This window comes from Globicephala melas, chromosome 7 (assembly GCF_963455315.2).
Source record: "Globicephala melas chromosome 7, mGloMel1.2, whole genome shotgun sequence".
Classification (NCBI taxonomy): Eukaryota; Metazoa; Chordata; class Mammalia; order Artiodactyla; family Delphinidae; genus Globicephala; species Globicephala melas.
Window position 1 is genome coordinate 53,584,203 of NC_083320.1, and position 19,471 is coordinate 53,603,673.

General features: G+C 37.9%; 1 long non-coding RNA gene across 1 annotated transcript in view; it reads left to right on the top strand.

Moving 5' to 3' along the window:
• LOC132597565 (uncharacterized) overlaps nt 1–19,471 on the top strand; it is a 49,589-nt gene that overhangs the window by 6,647 nt on the left and 23,471 nt on the right. The window contains exon 2 of the long non-coding RNA XR_009564464.2: nt 3,395–3,575. This is a non-coding gene — a long non-coding RNA (uncharacterized lncRNA). The remainder of the gene's footprint in view (nt 1–3,394; nt 3,576–19,471) is intronic.

The window sequence follows — 19,471 nt, forward strand, 5'->3', positions numbered from 1 at the left end:
ACAAAGGGAAGTTGTATTCTTTGATCTAAGAATGGAGAGGTGTGAACTTGTACTCTAGAGTACACGCTCTCCCTGACAGGCCATTGCCAGGCCTGCTTTATAGGGTTCTTGTCAGTGGGGAGTGGGAGAAGTTCTGGCAGATCAGGTGCAGCATTTTTGTACCCAGTATGCCACTGCCATCTTGATGTGTCATATGCAGCACTTCTGCGTACGGTCCACCAAGCTGAAGTGTCAGGCACAGCCATTCCCACTAAGAACTCTGGTCTGGCCTCTGCACATGGAACCCCGTGAGCAAGTGAAACTAGACTAAACATAAGGGAAAAAAAAAGTTAGACTTTATTTTATTACCCAGATTCTATTTTTATTCCCTGAAAATAGTTAATGGGATTTACTGGTGACAAAAGCCTTGGGAGCTGGGACTCAAGCAAACAAGGGCACTGGCACCACGCCAGTAAAAAGTGGGTATAAACACTTCAGTGGTCTCATTTGTTCCACAGGCTGGTGAGGCCTGGGGACATTCAAGTTATACCTAATAATTACCTTTTTTAAAGTATTATTTGGGATTTGTTACTGGAAAATGTGAGCCTAAGATACAGGGGCATTTCTGGAATAAAGAAGGGAGGCTTTCAAAACCCCAGTTTATTGAACTAATTTATTTTTAGCACTTCTCTATTTAATATTGTCACAATGATTAAAATAAATACTGAAGGCAGTCTTTGAACTAGACAGCTTTGAACACAACCCTCAGGAAGGTGTGTGGTGGGGTAGATGGATGTTTCCAACTTGAGAGTTCTATGAGGGGCTGGACATGTCGGTGAGTAAGTCGGGGTGGAGCCTGGGGGGGACGCAGTGATTTAACATGCAGGTGTTCATTCAAGCCCACAGTGTCAGGAAGCCATAGGCACTTGCTGAATTTTAAGACTAAGACTAAGATTAGGCCTGCTCCCCAAAGAACCTCAGTAATTGAGAGATTATTGTATTTTGGCTACTCTTTTCATTTCTCTAACTCCCTACTCCAGTTTACCAGCATTTTTTTCTTTCAGTGCACTGAACCGTCTTACGATGGCATTGGCAAAAAAGAGAATTGCAACACAATTGTTATTAGAATCTATGCTCTCAATGTAATGGGGGGAGGGTGGTGCAGGGTGCCTAAAATAGAGCAAATTTAGATTCTGCTTGAGTTCACCTGTGAACTTGAGCAGGTCAGTTAAACAGTCCTGTTTCCTTAGATGAAAGATGAGGGGTTCTAATAGATTATCTCAAGTGTACCTTCTAACCATAATCATGACTATAATACCTTGATTTTGTATGAATCTTTGATAGTCCCAAATCACTTTCTCTCATTTAATCTAGCCTACTCCTTAAGAACACAGGTTCCGGAGTCAGACTGCTTGCCTGGGTTCAACTTCTGGTTGTACCTCCTATCAACTGTGTGACCTAGGGCAAATACTAACCTCTCTGTGCCTCGGTTTCCTCATTTGTAAAATGGAAATAATAATTCCTCATATGATTGCTATGAGGATTAAATTAGTTGTCACATATAATAAGCTTAGAACCATATTTGTTTGGTATAGCATAACTGCTCAGTGAATATAAATGTTAATTGTTTATATTTATTTTTTAATTTAATCCATATCTGGGTCAGTGCCTCCTTTTAATTTTTCATTTGATTTCTTTCCTTTAATATTTTATTATCCATCTTTTGGGGGCTCTATTTTATCACTCATGGAATTATTTAATAGGGTTAATAAATTTGAGTTTGTAATGGCTAGCTTAATTGCATCCTTTAGCTGATGGCTGGGAGATAGTTTGAAGTTTGAAGTTGATACTCGTGATATCATTTGTAACTGTTCTTTTGTCCCATTTGTACCACTTAAATGCCTATAATATCTTAAGTAGTTTATTTTCCTCATAAATAGAATCCAGCGAGTAGGTCAGCCTATACATGGAACAGAGCCACTCCTGCATGGAGGTGAAATGGCTGAGCACCTATAAAGTGACATTTAAGAGGCATTAAGAGTCCTACCTGCAAATAACTCTAACCACGTATAACTTCTAACCATCTCATCCTCCTGCCAGTGTCAGTGTTTGCTTCTCCATAGTCTGAAATATCTACTGTGACTGTTTTGGTGACCAAAGTATAAGTCACTGCTTTGGAGCCATAGGGAAGAAACTGCTTCTAGAAGGTACAGATATCACACACACACTGTAAGTTTACTTTTCAAGGCATTTTAATGTGAATGTTCTCACGTGTACCTCCCAATACACTTGAAGAACCCGGTAATATTATCACGATGTTACAAATGAGGAAACAGAGAGAAAAGCTAAAAGAATTGGCCATCACTTTGCTGAGCAGCCAATAAATGCTCAGCATGGTCTCCAGAGGGGCTTAAAATAGAAAAACTAAATTTAAAAGAGTTAACAATTTAGCTTTGCTTCCTTTGCTCCGTTGGAAGTTAGGAATTGCGTTTAGAATTTCAAGATATCTTGGATTAGTCACCTTAAAAAGTGGAGAGAACCAACTATGGAGGACAGGAAACCAAAGCCAGGTGAGTTTCAGAGGGGAGGTCAAATGGAGGAGGGTATCAATACATGATTCTGATGACCAATATAGTCCACAGTGAAGGTCCTTAGTAAACCCAGAGCTATGCCAAAAGATGGGTGAGGGAAGATGGACCCTGACTGCAGGGTCAGATCCCCAACAGTGGACAGTGTGTCCTGAGACCTGTAAGGAACGGCACCAAGGAATGGAGGAGAGCTTAAACCAGCTTTATTAGGGAGCGCTCCCGGGCGAGGTTCACTGGTCCGAGAGAAACGGGCCAGAGAAGTCGCGCCCGGGCGAGGGTTTGGGCAGAATTTATAGGGGAAGAAGGAAAAGGGGTGTGATGAATCCGGGAGGGCGCAGGTTATTCCTTATTTGGTGGTCTTTTCGGGTATCGTGGGGGACCGTTAGTCCTGCCCCTCGAAAGGCGGGAAGGCTGGGACGGGTGGAAAGTCCCCAGCTCAGTTCTTGGAACTGGGTGGTCCGGAAAGTCTCCAGGTCAGTTTCAACCTGTGAGTCTGATTGCGTTCCCCTGCCTCGGGCCAGTTGGCCTTACAAGACCTGCCCATGAGGTTATAAAGGCAAGGTTCTAGGTGCTGATTTACACAGAAACTGGAACTTCTGCCCCATTCTGACTACAGGATCAGATGACGGCTTGGCTTATTGATCATCGGAAAAACTTCCCTGATATTGCCTGATTGTGCTGATTGATTTTATGTGTCAACTTGGCCGGGCCATAGTGCCCAGATATTTGGTCAAACATTCTGCATGTTTCTGTGAATGTGTTTTTTGGATGACACTAACATTTAAATCAGTGGACTTTGTTAAAGTAGATTACTCTCCATAATGTAGGTCGACCTCATCCAATCAGTCGAAGGCCTTAGTAGAACAGAGTCTGACCTCCCTCAGCAAGAAGGAATTCTGCCAAAAGATTGCCTTTAGACTAGGACTGCAACTCTCCCCTGGGTCTCCAGCCTGCCAGCCTACCTTAAGGATTTTGGACTTACCGAAGACTGAAAGCCTCCACAGTCATGTAAGCCCATTTCCTTAAAACCAATCTCTCTATATATTTTCTAAAATTTTTATTTATGTATATTTATGTTCACACACATCCTGTTGGTTCTGTTTCTCTGTAGAACACTAATACACAGCTTTATATGTTTCAGAGCAAAATGACCACTTTCTCTGGAACCACTAAGCTTTAATATGTTTAAAGACACAAGACCTTCTACTATGTTGAGAGGCAATGCCATACAATGAGTAAGCACTTGAGCTCTGGCTGGTTTGAATCCTGGCTCCATCATTTCCTGTAAATTGACAGCAATAACTTAACCTCTCTGGTCCTCAGTTGTTCTATCTGATAATAATAGCTTCTAACTCATAGAGTTCTTAAGGGTGTAAATGAGCTAATATGCATAAAACATTTAATACAGAGTCGAGAACTTAATAAACTCCCAATAATGTTAGCTATTATGTTTCTTTCTCTCCATATCTGGGGAATTCATATTAAGTCAGGAATGAACAGGCCGAAGATTCAGAATCTGAAGAATTCCCTATTAAGCTGCTGTACCAACATATTGTGTGATTTCCATGAGGCCTCCATTTCTCTGCTATAAAATGAAGTAAAACAGATGGGTTGTGAGTTAATGAGTATATAAAACACTGTGAAGTCCTTACATAAAAGGTGCCCCTGAGCATTATTATCACATGGCAGGCAATTGAGTGTTGTTATAGGGCAGGTTTTATATTTTTAATACATTTTTAAATGTTTTTTTGGTCACCGTGGGGTGAAGTAAACAACGTGGTGTTAGAACAGAAACTCATAAACAGTGGTATAGTCACCTCTTGGCTTGCACTGCCTTGTTACATGCAATCAACTGCCCAAAGAGTTTGAAAGACAAAAGTCCTAATTTTTCTGGGGTTTATATTTTTTCAGAATCTGGCTCTTATAAACAAGGCCATGTCAAGTCTACTTCTGTGACTTGGATAAGCTCAAGCATTACTGAGTAAATCATAGAATATCCAGCTATTCACTTTTTAATAAGCATCAAGCCAGAATCAGCATCTTTTCTCAACTGAGCTCTTTAGAGTATTTCAAAATTCCATAATACTTGCAAGGATGCCAAATCTAGTCTGTGAATTGCAAAGATGCAGTTTCCTTTCAGTCATTAAAGGAAATATAATAAAAATAACCATAATTATGCCCAATATATAATAGACACTTCCAGAGGTATCATAGTTTAGAACTGGACCTGGATTTTATTATAGTTCTGTTTCTGGCACTTATTAGGTATGTGACCTTGGCAAATTACTAACCTGTTTTTTTTGTTTTTTAAAATAAGTAATTATACATAACTTGTAAGCTACTATGTGAAAAGAATCTAACCTAATGCCCAGCACGAATTAAATATTTCCTCTCCTCTGGTCCTGTGGTGAAAGATCCTGTAACCTTGGTGTGACCTAAGAGCCCTCAGTTTTTCAGGTCATTCTCTTGAGGGTTAAACTGAGTTCACATTATATAAGAGAGTTATAATTTTGATTACTGCCCCCACGCCTTCTAGCAGAATTAACAGGAATCCCTGAAACTGTTTTTTAACTCAAATTCCCCAGCTAGGAATTTTATGCAGTTATGAGAATCAATGGGACCAAAAACAGGACTCAGATAGTCTACTATTCCTAAACCTGCTACCAAGGACTGCAGGCCAGACCTGAGCCAAGCAAATTCACAGCTTCTGGCGCCCCCTGGAGGCTGCCAGCAGCATACCTCTTCATGCAAGGAACTCCAGTCTCTAAAGGGCTATAAGGGAAATTCAGAGACTCACTCTTCCATGTGTTAGAGATATATATATCTCAAGTTTTCATCATGAGCCATCAACATCTAATTTGATTTTCTCATACAGAGGCATTATCTTTCTTTCTATGCTCATTAACTTTCTATGTCTTGAGATGTCTGACTCCTTTAGAAGAGTGATGATAAATATTAGAAAGAAGGTCATAAAAACCACTACCAGGGAAATGCAAATCAAAATCACAAGATACCACTTCATATTTTTTAGGATGGCTATTATAAAAAAAACAGAGAATAACACGTGTTGGTAAGGATGTGGAGAAGTTGGAACCCTAAGGCTTTGGTAAGGATATGGAGAAATTGGAACCCTACGGAATGTAAAATGGTGCAGCCACTATGGAAAATAGTTTAGTTGTTCTTCAAAAAATTTAAAATAGCATTGTCATGTGTTTCATCAATTACACTTCTGGGTATATACCCAAAAGAACTGAAAGCAGGGACTTAAATATTTTTATACCTGTGTTTATATAGCAGCATTATTCACAATATCCAAAAGGTGGAAACAACTTAAGTGCCCATCAGTGAGTAAATGAATAAGCAAAATGTGGTATATAAATACAATGGAATATTATTCAGCCTTAAAAATAAAGGAAATTCTGACATATGCTACAACATGGATGAACCTTGAAGACATTATGCTAAGTGAAATAAACCAGTCACAAAAGGACAAATACTGTATGATTCCACCCCTATAAAGTACTTAGAGTAGTAAAATTCAGAGACAGAAATTGGAATGGTGGTTGGGAGGGTCTAGGAGAGGGAAAATTGGGAATTATTGTATAAAGGGTGCAGAGTTTCAGTTCTGCAAGATGAAAAAAGTTCTGGACATGGATGGTGTTGATGTTTGCACAATATTGTGAATGTGCTTAATGCCACCAAACTGTACACTTAAAATGGTAAATTTTCTGTTATATATGTCTTTAAAAAATTAATTTGTTTAAAATAATTTCTTTAAAAATTAACCTATCAAGAAGAATTATATGTCTTTAATGAAAAAGTATACAGAGTACTTTTTAACAAAGTAGTAGACTTTAACCTCTAGGAGAAATGAATATTCTGTCCTTTGTTTGGGCGAGTGTGTGCGCATATACAGAGTATGACAATATAGATTGTCTTTCTATTTTTCTCTGTTTCATTTTTAACAAAAGGACCAGACCTGTCCTTTAGCCTAACTGTAAGTGGGCAATGGTCATCTTTAGCAGCTCCCTTCACACCCTAAAATTTTCTCTGCCTCTTTTTTTCCATTCAAACAACCTCTCTGGAAAGACATAAAACCCACTCATACTAGGGTAAAATAACTCATCACAGCTTAAAGTAAGTGTCACTCTCCCTGGTAATGGAGGAGTAGATTTCAGCTAGCCTAAAAGCCCTTAGCTAAAGGAATAGCATACTTACATTGAAATTTGAGATTCCAGCCAGAGGATGAGAAAGAGTACTAGGGGTTTAATTTCATAAGGCACTTGACATCACACCATGTCACTATTCAGTTATGGCTGGTCAAGCTCTGAGTCATGGAAAATATATTTTAATGTTATACCAATTGTATACCCCTAGTAATTTGAGATTAGGAACAATGTGATTTACATGATTTTCCAAATTAGACCACATTAGTTCACTCACCAATTATATGCCAACTATGTGCCCAAAACCGTACTAGGCTGTGGGCATTCAAAAATGGTGAGACATACAACTTGTCCAAAAAGAAGAGGAGAGTTAGTCAAACAGAAGATTGTGAATAACTCTATATATGAAGGACCCCTTTTTCCCCTCTGCCCGGGGTGGCTTGGGTGAGCCTCACAGCGTTTTTGTGCATGCTTTTATTATAATATTTATTGACTCATATTTAAACTTCATGTGCTTATGTCTGTCTTTTCCACTATACTGTGGATATGAAATTCATCAAAATATAATGTGTTAGATTTGCACGTTAGAATGATCCGTCATGTTTTCTGGAAAGTATCATTGTCTCATCTGTTTTTGTGGAACAAATGACCTTAAAATTTAATGGCTTAAAGCAAGAATTTGTTATTTTTCACGATCCTGTGAGTCAAGAATTTGGCATGGCTCAGCTGGTTTGTTCTGCTTCACATGATGTCAGTTTAGGGTTACTAATGTGCCTGCATTTAGCTGGGAGTTGGGCTGGGGTTGGAATGTCCAAAGAGGCCCTCTCATCTGCCAGGGCTTCTCTCACTGTGGTCACTAGTCATTCATTAGTCTAGCCTAGATTTCCTTGTTACATGGTGGCTGGGCTCCAAGAAAAAAAGAAAGCAAAAGTTGCCAGAACTCTTAAGACCTTGGCTCAGAAGTACCATAATATTATTCCTACCACATCCTACTGGTAAGACTCAAGGGGAGGGAAAATAGACTCAACTTCTTGAGGTAAGGAGCAGCATGAGCATACAAGAATGGGAGGAATTGTTGTCTGCTATATTTGGAGGTTATGTACCACAATAACATTTTTTTAAACCCTCTTAATTACCATAAACACCTAGAAATACAGAGTAAGATATAATAAACATCTGTTTAAATCAAGATCTGCGCTCTCAACAAAGCATTGAAAACCCTAGAGGCCAAAAATAACGAAGGAACTGAAAACTAGCGTTAATGATTCTGTGGCTGCCATAGGGGAAGGGGAATAATCAGTCCCAGCAACATGGAGCTTGCATCTAATGACAACATGAACATAGGAGATGATGTTTGGGTTCTGTCAAGGTAGGGAGTTGCAAGTGAGATCCCACATAAAGCTGTGATTCTTGAAGGGCTTCACCCTCAGGATAAACTGGAAAACACCAATCCAGGAAGATAACAACACAGGTTTATTGTCTCTTCCCAGGCTCTCCAAGGAATGAAATCTCTCCCAAGGGAATTTTTAACTTTAGGCCAGCCCTAATATAAGTTTGGGGTTAACTACATATTCTCTGTAATGTTCAGGTACCCAGGACAAGGAACTTAAAAAAAAAAAAGTGATCTCTACTCAATAACATCCTGGGGAATCTAGCATTAAAAATTACAAAACCTCTGTAAAAGGAAAAGCAATGAACCAAGTTACATAGAATTCCTACAGTTAAGGTTTTGTGATCAAGATCCAAATTTGTAAACAGGGGAACAACTGACTCTGAGTGAGACTCAGCAGACAAAACAAATGTAAGGATAGGTTGGGACTGAAAAATAAACACACTTTAAAATGGTAGATTTTAGAATAGAAAAAGTCAGGGGAAAAGGAGCCAAAACAAGAGAAAACTCAATGGATTAGTTAAATAACAAATTAGACACAGTTGAATAAAAAACTAGTTAACTAGAAGATGGACTTCAGGACATTTTCTGGAATGCAATATAGAAGTATAAGGAGTTGGAAAATGTGAAAGAACATTTATACTTGTGGAATAGAATGAAAAATTTCAACATACAGCAGGAGTTCCAAAGGAAAGCTATGGAGAATGGGAAAGAAGCAATATTTGAAGAGCTAAGGACAGAATTTGCAAAACTGATCAAAGGCTTGTCTTCAGATTGAAAAAGCCCAGCAAGTTCTAAATAAGATAAAATATATATAAAACCCCAATTGAGGGCTTCCCTGGTGGCGCAGTGGTTGAGAGTCCGCCTGCCGATGCAGGGGACACGGGTTTGTGCCCCAGTCCGGGAAGATCCCACATACCGCGGAGCGGCTAGGCCTGTGAGCGATGGCCACTGGGCCTGCGCGTCCGGAGCCTGTGCTCCGCAACGGGAGAGGCCACAACAGTGAGAGGCCCGCGTACCGCAAACAAAACAAAACAAAAACACAGAAAACCCAATTGATTATAATTCTCAGAATGGCTAAAATTGGAAAGTCTGACAATATCAAATATTGACAAGGATGTGGAGTAACTCAAAATCTCAAACAAAATGAAAAGACAAAGACAGAAAATATTTGCCATGCATATACCCAACAAAAGAAAATTTACAAATTTCTACAAATCAATATGTAAAAACAAACAATGCAACCAAAAAAATGGGTAAATAATATGAACTGGCAGTTCAGAGAAAATGACACTTGAGTGATCAAGAAGCATAAAAGGGACTTCCCTGGTGGCGCAGTGGTTAAGAATCCGCCTGCCAATGCAGGGGACACGGGTTCGAGCCGTGGTCCAGGAAGATCTCACATTCTGCAGAGCAACTAAGCCCGTGCGCCACTACTGAGCCTGCGCTCTAGAGCCCACGAGCCACAACTACTGAGCCCTCGTGCCACAACTACTGAAGCCCGCGCACCTAGAGCCTGTGCTCTGCAACAAGAGAAACCACCGCAATGAGAAGCCTGCACACCACCACGAAGAGTAACCCTGGCTCACAGCAACTGGAGAAAGCCCGCATACAGCAATGAAGACCCAACACAGCCAAAAATAAATAAATAAATAGAATTTTCAAAAAAAAAAAGAAAAGATGGTATATATTTCTTAATAATCAGGGAAAATTATTAAAATGACAAAAATATAAACTTTGACAGAAAGAAATGTAAATACTGACAGTTCTGTGTATAAGCAGAGCTGTTGAACGAAGGAGTGAAAACTGCTAGAGAAAAATGTGTATCAGTGCAGTCACTTTGGAGAGCAATTTGGCAACATGTAAAGTGAAACATTTAATTCCATTTTTAGGACTATACTTTAGAAAAAGTCTTAAATTTACACAAGAAAATATGGGTCATATTATATCATTAGTAATAGTGAACAATGAAAATAACCTCAATATGACCATGAAGTCTGGATAACCAAATTTTGTACATTCAAATAATGAAATACTAACTGACAAAAATTGAAATAAATTACTGAAAGGGAAGGTTTGACATGATTAAATTCCAAAAATACAATGTTCAGTGAAATATGAACGTTGCAGAATAATATGTACAGTATGATACCATTTATGTGAAATTTAAAAAATTCATAATACTATATATGTGTTAAAGATAAAATCCATTTATAGTAGACATATGAAAACCAAAACAGGAAGGATAAATACTAAATGTAGTGATCATTGGGGGGGAAAGCGAGGGGAATGGGACAGAAGAAAGTATACAAGTGATTACCACAATATTTGTAATATTTTATTTCTTTTTAAAAAATAGCGAGCAAATTTGGCAAATTAAGATTTAGCAAAGCTTGATGGATATGAGGTTTTACTATAAACTGCTTTAGAATTCTTCAGTGCTTGAAATATAGCATAAATCTTGTATTTTTCAAGATAAAAAAATTCTTCTGGCAATCTGGGGGATATTTGGGAAGGGATGGGTCTGCAGGCAGGGAGAGAGTTAAGGAAGAACTGAATTATGCTAGGGCATTGAGGATGGAGAGCACGTCCTGGATGCAAGATATGGTTAAAAGCTGGTTTCAGTATACTTAATGACCAAGTGAATGTGAGTGATGTAAAGACAGAGGGGAGACTGGGATTGTGTAGCTGTTACCAAAATGGGAATTTCTGAAGAAGGAGCAGGAGAACATTTGGGGAATAATGCAGTAAATTCAGAGTTGGATATTTTGAGCTTGAGGTTTCAATGAAGCATTCCAACAGAGAGTCACATACGTGGTTAGAATTATGGGTTTAAAATTCAAAGGAAAAGACCCTGGGCTTGAGATATAGAATTAGGAGTCATCATAAAAGTGATAGTTGAGGCCATGGAAGTTCCAAGTCTTTGGTGAGACTTTTATGATATTCCTGTAAAGTTCAGTGTTTTCTCATTGACAGGCAGTTCCTGATATGTGGAGGACCATTAGTTGTGCACAGGTATGTGTCAAAACATGATATTTTGGGTCATGTACAAGACCTCTTCTTTGTCTCAGACCTTTTTCTGATCTAGGAGAAGCAAGACATCCCTAAGGAAGCATCCCCCAAATTCCAGACAGAATCTGCTCTGTTGGCGCTCTACATCTGTGCTCACCCTAAGTAGACCAATGCCAAGAGACAGGTCTGAAAGCAGCTTAACTTTTAGTAGCCAATATACATAGTAACAGCCAGGCTGGAATCTGGGACAACATCAAGGCCTGGATCTGTAGCTTCCAGGGCCAAATGCATAGGCATGCAATAAGTGTAGTTACACAAAGCCCCACTCTCAGAAGTGCCCTGCACTTGGTAAAAAGATCTGCTGTTGCCACCTTGAATTCTTAATAATTTTATCTTTGAACTTTTGCTTTGCAAGTGAAGTTCAAAGAGACAGTGGAGCAGAGGAGATAAACACGAGCATGTACACAGTACCTTGCCAACCATTTCCATATAGTATTAGTAATTGTTATGCAGCTTCCACAACAGATTAAACATGTACTGGCTTTGGGTCTCACTAAACTCCCATGCATCGTGAGTCCACAAGTATTCTGTGCTTATTTTATGCTCACACATTTAAGACTGAGTAAGTGGGGACCCTGACAGCCCCAAGAGGTCATGCTTTTCGTTTGAACCAGAACTTACATCAAAGAAAGAAAGAAAATAATGGTATTCTAGGAAACACAAATATCCAAAAAACCCTATTACATTCTTTCTTATTCATGCTACTTAGCTAAAAGTTATGACATAAAAGAAAAAGGAAGGCTAAGACAACCCAGAGTCCTTTTTCCTTTTAGTTCTTCCTTACTAGTTAGTGAGCCAGATAGTGAGTGTTGGTAGAATGTGTGGGTAACAAGAAATGAATAAAAGTTTGTAATTTCAGTTGTTTGAGAAAGAATGAAATACATGTGTAAGTATGAACTGTAAAATACTGATGATTCCACATGAGTTAAATACTTATTAAAATTGGCACTGCACAATATAACAATGAATGGTAAAATTCATGCTAAAAAATCAAAATTTTAAGTTTTCTTGGAATGATGATTATCCCTATTATGTCATATAAGTAATAAAATGGTTTTAAAAAGGAAAGCTTTTATGTTAGTACTTTTTTTTTTAATAAATTTATTTTTATTTTTGGCTGCGTTGGGTCTTTGTTGCTGTGCGCAGGCTTCTCTCTAGTTGTGGTGAGTGGGGGCTACTCTTTGTTGCGGTGTGCAGGCTTCTCATTGCGGTGGCTTCTCTTGTTGTGGAGCACGGGCTCCAGGCGTGCGGACATCAGTAGTTGTGGCACGTGGGCTCTAGAGTGCAGGCTCAGTAGTTGTGGTGCACGGGCTTAGTTACTCCGTGGCGTGTAGGATCTTCCTGGACCAGGGCTCGAACCCATGTCCCCTGCATTGGCAGGCGGATTCTCAACCGCTGCACCACCAGGGAAACCCATGTTAGTACTTTTTAACAGCACTTTTTTCCCCCTTTTTGAACAAGGGGCCTACATTTTCATGTTGCACTAAGCCTTTTTTCCTTGTTTATTTACCAGCCCAGAGCTTTTTATCCTTCCGCAAGCACCAAGTTTCAACTTGTTACTGAGGAACTGAAAAAGGTAGAGGAAAAAACAACCAAGAGAGATGAGTAAGCATTAGAACACAAAATTAATGTTGAAATGCTAAAGTAATTGACATGTTTTAAAGAATGAGTATGTTAAATGCCTTCAAATTTACATTTTAGGATTCTAGCAAGGATATGAACAGACCCTTTGATCTCATACCCACAACACAGTTGAAAAAGAAACAAAATACTTGTGGTGCTTCTGTTTCTGTACTTTGGGGTGCTACATCCCACCCCATCTACCAGTGTGTCCTGCATCACACCTAGTATAGGGATTAACAGAGAACCAGCCTAAGATCTAGTGAGTTAAATACTCTGTGTCCCAGTTAAGTTGTGGTTCTTTTCAGAAAGGGAAGTTCAGTGTACCTGTTTGTGCTCCTCTCCTTTTTCTTTAAGTTTCTTGAATTCTTTCAGGATTCTTCTCAGGTACACCCACCCTACTCACAAACTTTGGAGGTGGGAGGAAGGGAACTTCCCAGGAAGCAGTCATGAGGCTACAATCCTGGGGCCCTACAAGCCCTGTCTAGAAAGTGATTTGGTTGTTTCCTTACAGTTTTAGGTCATGTTTCTTTTCACAACTGAGACAAACTTGGGACTGTTTCCCACCTCCAAAGTTCTGGGCAGCCTAAGAGTGATTAATGAATCTGTTCCAACCATACAAGGGTTTGAAAGATGCCTAGTAATGAGTGGTAAGGAAATTTATGATCCCACTGTGACCCATCTTGACCCACTGTCAGCCTGATGAAGGCTGAAGCTGTTTTCTGGGAGCCCCATGTCAAGCGGAGGAGAGGAAAATCAGTCTTACTTGTGCTCCAAAGTGCCACTGTTGCTTGGATCCCAACGCCACTTTTCCTTGCAGGCATTCAGAAACTTCAGGGCTCCAAGCATCACACTATTGCCCCCTGGTGGATGATATGATGTAATAGTTTCTCCTTTCTGAACACCTAGGTGGAATATTTCTCTAAGTTTGGGTACTCATTTGATATATGAATCCCAGTAAATGACCACCCTAACATATGCTCTCTCTAGAGCAGTGAAGTATTTTGCCATAGACTGGGCAGTTTAGACTCTCATTTAGCTGTATTTATCAATCATCAGCATTTTCCACCATTATATTATTTATTGATATTTCTATTACCCATAGAAAGTCCAATTCTCTAGTCCCTGGCATGCTACTTGCAAAAAATTCTGAGCAGCAATTACTCAGTAAAACAGCAGCCACTAAGCATCTAGGGGATCCAGTCCCCAGTAGTGAGGCTGGCCAGAAACTTCAAATTACAAGAGAAGTTCAGTCACTGACCTCCTTTTCCCTGATAGGAATGACTCCCATTTCTTAAGAACTAGGTGAGTGTGGTGTTTGGGTAATAAAAAATGAATGTCCAAGCATTATGACTAAAGCCCACCCCCTACCCCACTAGAATACAACCAGATACTAGAAAATTCATGTAAAAAAATTGTACTCCCTTATCTGATAAAGGTGATCTACCAAAAACTACTGCAATGTCGTTCTTAATGGAGAAATTTTAGAAATTTTCCATTGAAAAATCAGTATTGAGAAAAAGATAACTACTATAACCACTTGTATTCAACATGGTTCTTGCACATTGGGATACCCCATCCTAACCCACCTATATATTTTTTAATCCCAGTCAGCAGGTAAAGGGAAAAATGTAAATTAAAAGATAAGGACTGGAAAAGAAGAAATGAAATTCTGTTTATTCACAGATGATATTAAAATACAAAGAGTTCTTAAATTATTCAGATTAATAAGAATATAGCAAAATGACTGGATATAAAATCAATCGTATTTCTTTTTTAAAAAATAAATTTATTTATTATTTATTTTTGGCTGCGTTGGGTCTTCGTTGTGCACAGGCTTTCTCTAGTTGTGGCAAGTGGGGGCTACTCTTTGTTGCAGTGCGCGGGCTTCTCATTTCGGTGGCTTCTCTTGTTGTGGAGCACGGGCTCTAGGTGCGTGGGCTTCAGTAGTTGTGGTTCGCAGGCTCTAGAGCGCAGGCTCAGTAGCTGTGGTGCACGGGCTTAGTTGCTCCACGGCATGTGGGATTTTCCCAGACCAGGGCTCGAACCCGTGTCCTGTGCACTGGCAGGTGGATTCTTACTGCTGTGCCACCAGGGAAGTCCAGTTGTATTTCTGTATGCCACCAAAATCCAAAATTTTAGAAAGCATGCGTTATGAGAAGAGATTAATTTTTGTAGCAATTAGTCTTTTTTTTAAAATATCTTCATTGGAGTATAATTGCTTTACAATGGTGTGTTAGTTTCTGCTTTATAACAAAGTGAATCAGCTATACATATATCCCATATCTCCTCCCTCTTGCGTCTCCCTCCCACCCTCCCTATCCCCCCTCTTTAGGTGGTCACGAAGCACGGAGCTGATCTCCCTGTGCTATGTGGCTGCTTCCCACTAGCTATCTGTTTTACATTTGGTAGTGTATATATGTCCAGGCCACTCTCTCACTTCATCCCAGCTTACCCTTCCCCCTCCCCGTGTCCTCAAGTTCATTCTCTACTTCTGCGTCTTTATTCCTGTCCTGCCCCTAGGTTTTTCAGAACCTTCTTGGTTTTTTTTTTTTGGATTCCTTATGTATGTGTTAGCATACGGTAATTGTTTTTCTCTTTCTGACTTACTTCACTCTGTATGACAGACTTAGTCTTTTTAAACATATTAGACCTTTAAGCAATTAGTACTTAAAACATAAAGTACCTAGGAATTAATCTAATAAAACATGTTTAAAACTTTTATGGAGAAAATTATAAAACCTTATTGCAAATCATTAAAGAACATCTAAATAAATAAAGAGGATACTTTAGTGGATAGGAAAGCTCAGATCCTAAAGTCCCAACTGTATCTAATTAATGTATAGATTCCATGCATTACAATCAAATTTCCCTAAGGATTTTTCTAGAAAGTTTTCAAGTGTAAAAATTCCTATGGAAAGGCCAAAGCCAAAACTTACCCAGGTGTTCCAAGGAAGGTAGATGAGGAGAGAGGGAGCCGGTAGAAGACTTGTCTTTTCAAGATTTATTATAAAGCCAAAGAATGATTGGCAAATTGGCAATGTAACAGAGAAGAGCCCAGAAACAGACTTCTAACATATATTTGGAAATGATGTGACAAAGTTAGTATTGCAGATGACTAGGGAAAGAATTAACCATTCTATAAATGGTACCAGAATGACTGGATATGGACTTTAAAATAAAAGAAATTTTATCTCTACCTCAGAGTACACACAAAAAATCCATTAAAATAAATTAAAGACTTGAATGTGAAAGGTAATTAAAATAGACATGGTAAAATTTTATTTTTGGTTTGGGATTTGGTACTGATTTTAATCCAAAGGGAAGCCTAAGTCCAAAATCTTGGATAAGAGCTTTTAAAATGTAGTACAAATAAATCAAGGAGCCCAAGGAAAAGCAACCAAGATGCAATGTTTCCTTCAAATAAATAGTCAGGAAATAAAAAGTAATTCAACATACTAAATCTTCATTAAATCTGTGAAAATTATACCAAAGTGGACTGGCATTCCTAGATACATACAGTCTTAGGCATCTTATAACTTGAGAAAATGTTCCTTTTATCATTAAAGAGTAAACTTCTTTTGTTGATCTTAAGTATTCTCACCACACACACACACACACACAAAATGGAAACTATATGAGGTGATAAATCTGTTAATTAACTTGTTTGTGGTAATCATTTCACAATGTATATGTATATTAAATCATCACGTTGTAAACCTTTATTGTACAACCAAATAGATAAAATTATTTTAAAAAAACTAATAACCCTCTTTCCCCCCCCCAAATTTTTATCTTAAAGTCTGCTTAGTGTGTTAATTGATATTTATTTGATGTATCTTTTTCCATCTGCTTACTTTTAACTTCCATGTTTTATTTTGCCTTAGACATATCTCTTATAAGAGCATACACTTTAAAACTAAATAAGGAACTCTAGCTTCTTAAACATATGTTATACAGTTACTACATTAACAGATACATTTGAACTTATTTCTACTATCTTATTTTTTCTGTTAATCATGTTTTCTTTGCTGCTGCTTCTTTCTTTCAAAATCTCTGTCTTTCTTCCAAACAGTACAAGGACTTTGGAATACTGTCTCACTGACAACTGCCCCTCCATTTTGTTGTTATTTTAGTCTGAATTATTCCTTTTATTATTGATTTCCAGTTGAAGATCCTTTAGACTTACCACTGTATTTGCTAACCATTGCTTCTTTATTCCACTCCTTCTTTTGGAGTTTAATTTCTTTCTTCTTGAAATATATTTTCTATCTATGTATTTATTTCTCTTGAATGATAGTTTAGCTGAGTATAGAATTCTAGGCTGACAGAAAGTTCTCCTCAGAACTTTGAAAATATTGTTTCATCTTCTACCATCTTTGCTGATCAGAACCTGCTGCCTGTCAAATTTTCATCTCTTTATAATCTGTGTTTTCTCTCAGCTTAATTTTCTGTTTACATTCTATAGTTTTACAATGTGTTTGAGTGACTTTGTTCTGTTTAACTCACAATGTGGGTATCTTTAATCTTGAGAATTCATGTTTTTTATCACTTCAGGAAAATTTTTAATATTCAATATATGTTGTACTTTTAAAATTCTCTTCTCTATTTACCTTACTTTCCATTTAATATTTTTCTCCCTCTGTGCTGTATTTGAACAATTTCCTTGTTCTTCATCTCCAAATTGCTATTATCTCTTCACTTGTGTCTAATCTGCTATTTTATTCTGTGTTTTGAGTTTTCCATTTGTATAGCTACGCTTTTAATTTCTAGATGTCCTAATTAGTTCTTTTTAAAAATTTTGATCTCTTTTCTTTTTCATGGTATCCTTGTTCATGATAGTTCCAATTCCTTTTCTTTTAATCTCTTTACACAATTTGAATAATCCTATTTTAATTTTTTTAGATTGTTCTATTATCTGCAGTTCTCAGGATACTAGTTATCTTGTCTGTTGCATTTGTTGATGTTCACTCATTTTTTTGTGATGTGTATTTCTTATTGTGAGCTAATTTCCAGAGGAATTATTGTTATTATTATTATTTTGGAGTTTCTTTTGTCATGAAAGTGTCTTACAGAATAGTTTTGTACTTGTTCCTCCTGAAATCCAACAGGTTTCAAAGATCCTAAATATTATTTTATGGTATTTCTCAGCTTGTGAGTTCCTGAACCATGAAGTATTACAAATTTATATCCCATGTCTGGGTGTGGTGCAAGCTTAGAATTATAATTTCTCATGTATGCCTTTTCTTTTCTACTTGAGGTCCTAGAAAAATAGAAACATCTTCACTATTTCCCCTCAGTCAGTGGGCAGAGTTTGATCCCCTTTTAACAAATGAGGCAGTTCATCCAAGGTCCAAGCTTTATCCAGTAGTCTCAGTTACATTTTCTCTATGTTCTCAGGACTGAAGCCACTTCTATTCCAACAGAGTATTAGAATCCCAGCTGACAGCTCCAGTTTGACTTCAACCTTTGCTCACTGCTGCAACTTTGATTTTTTTATCTTCATGCCTGGCACTTAAAGATTTCCTTTTCTTTACTTTGAGCTTGATTATATATTCACAAAATTTTAAAAATACCTTTTATCTAACATTTTTATGCATTATGTTATGGGGACCTATGTTAATTTACTCCACAAAGCTGGTAAAAGTTTCATCAAGGAATTCTTTTTTTTTTTTTTTTTTACATTTTAATTCTCATTCAATCTTATAGGTGCTGCTTACCTTTAATTTTCCTTACAAAATAAGTAATGCATACATAAAGGAACAAAGACTAATACGACAAACACAACTGTACCCACTACCCATCTTAGGAAAAAAGTACTAATAGAATTGAAGCTACCTGTGTACTCATCACTAATGGAATACCCTTCCCTCCCTCCCAGAAGTAACCCCTTTCATGAATTTGGTGTTGATTGTTCCCATGAATCTCTTTGTTCTTTTGCTACATACTTAAATATCCCTAATGACATGGTTGTGCATATTTTAAACTTAATATGTGTGTTTGTATGTATAATATTAAGTGGCTTTCTTTTGCTCAGTACTATGTTTTCAGATTTTGTCATGTTAATATATATAGCTCTGTTTTACTAATTTTAACTGGTGTGTAGTGTTCCGTTTTGTGACCATTTCACAACTTATTTATCCACTCTTATATTGATGGACATTTATATTTTCACTTTTTTGCTGCTATTGACAATGTTGCTCTAAACATTTCTCTGCGTATGTGTACAAGAGTTTCTGTAGGAGTAGCTATGCTAAGCTGTAGAGCATTTGCATTTTTAGCATTATTAAACATTGACAAATTTATTTGAAGTTGTTATATAAAATTTACAGGTAGTGCCTTCTTTATGCACACAGTAAACAGATTCTCTCTCCCCTTTGCTTCCCTCTCAGTAGCTTCCACATGGATTACAGACTTTCACCAAATAATCTCTCCTACTCTCAAGTCCCAACCCCAAAATCTCCACACAGTCTTGTCACCATCCTCCAAGTCTTCTACTCCCACAAGCTGAAAACCTCTAAGATAAGAGGGGTACTTGGTTGGTTCTACCACTTCGCATTTTCCCTTGACTCAATGGACGAAAATGTCCCAACCACCTAATAAATGTAGGGTTTTTTTTTCTCCTTTTAAGCTCTTTTTATTAAAGGGAATTCTCT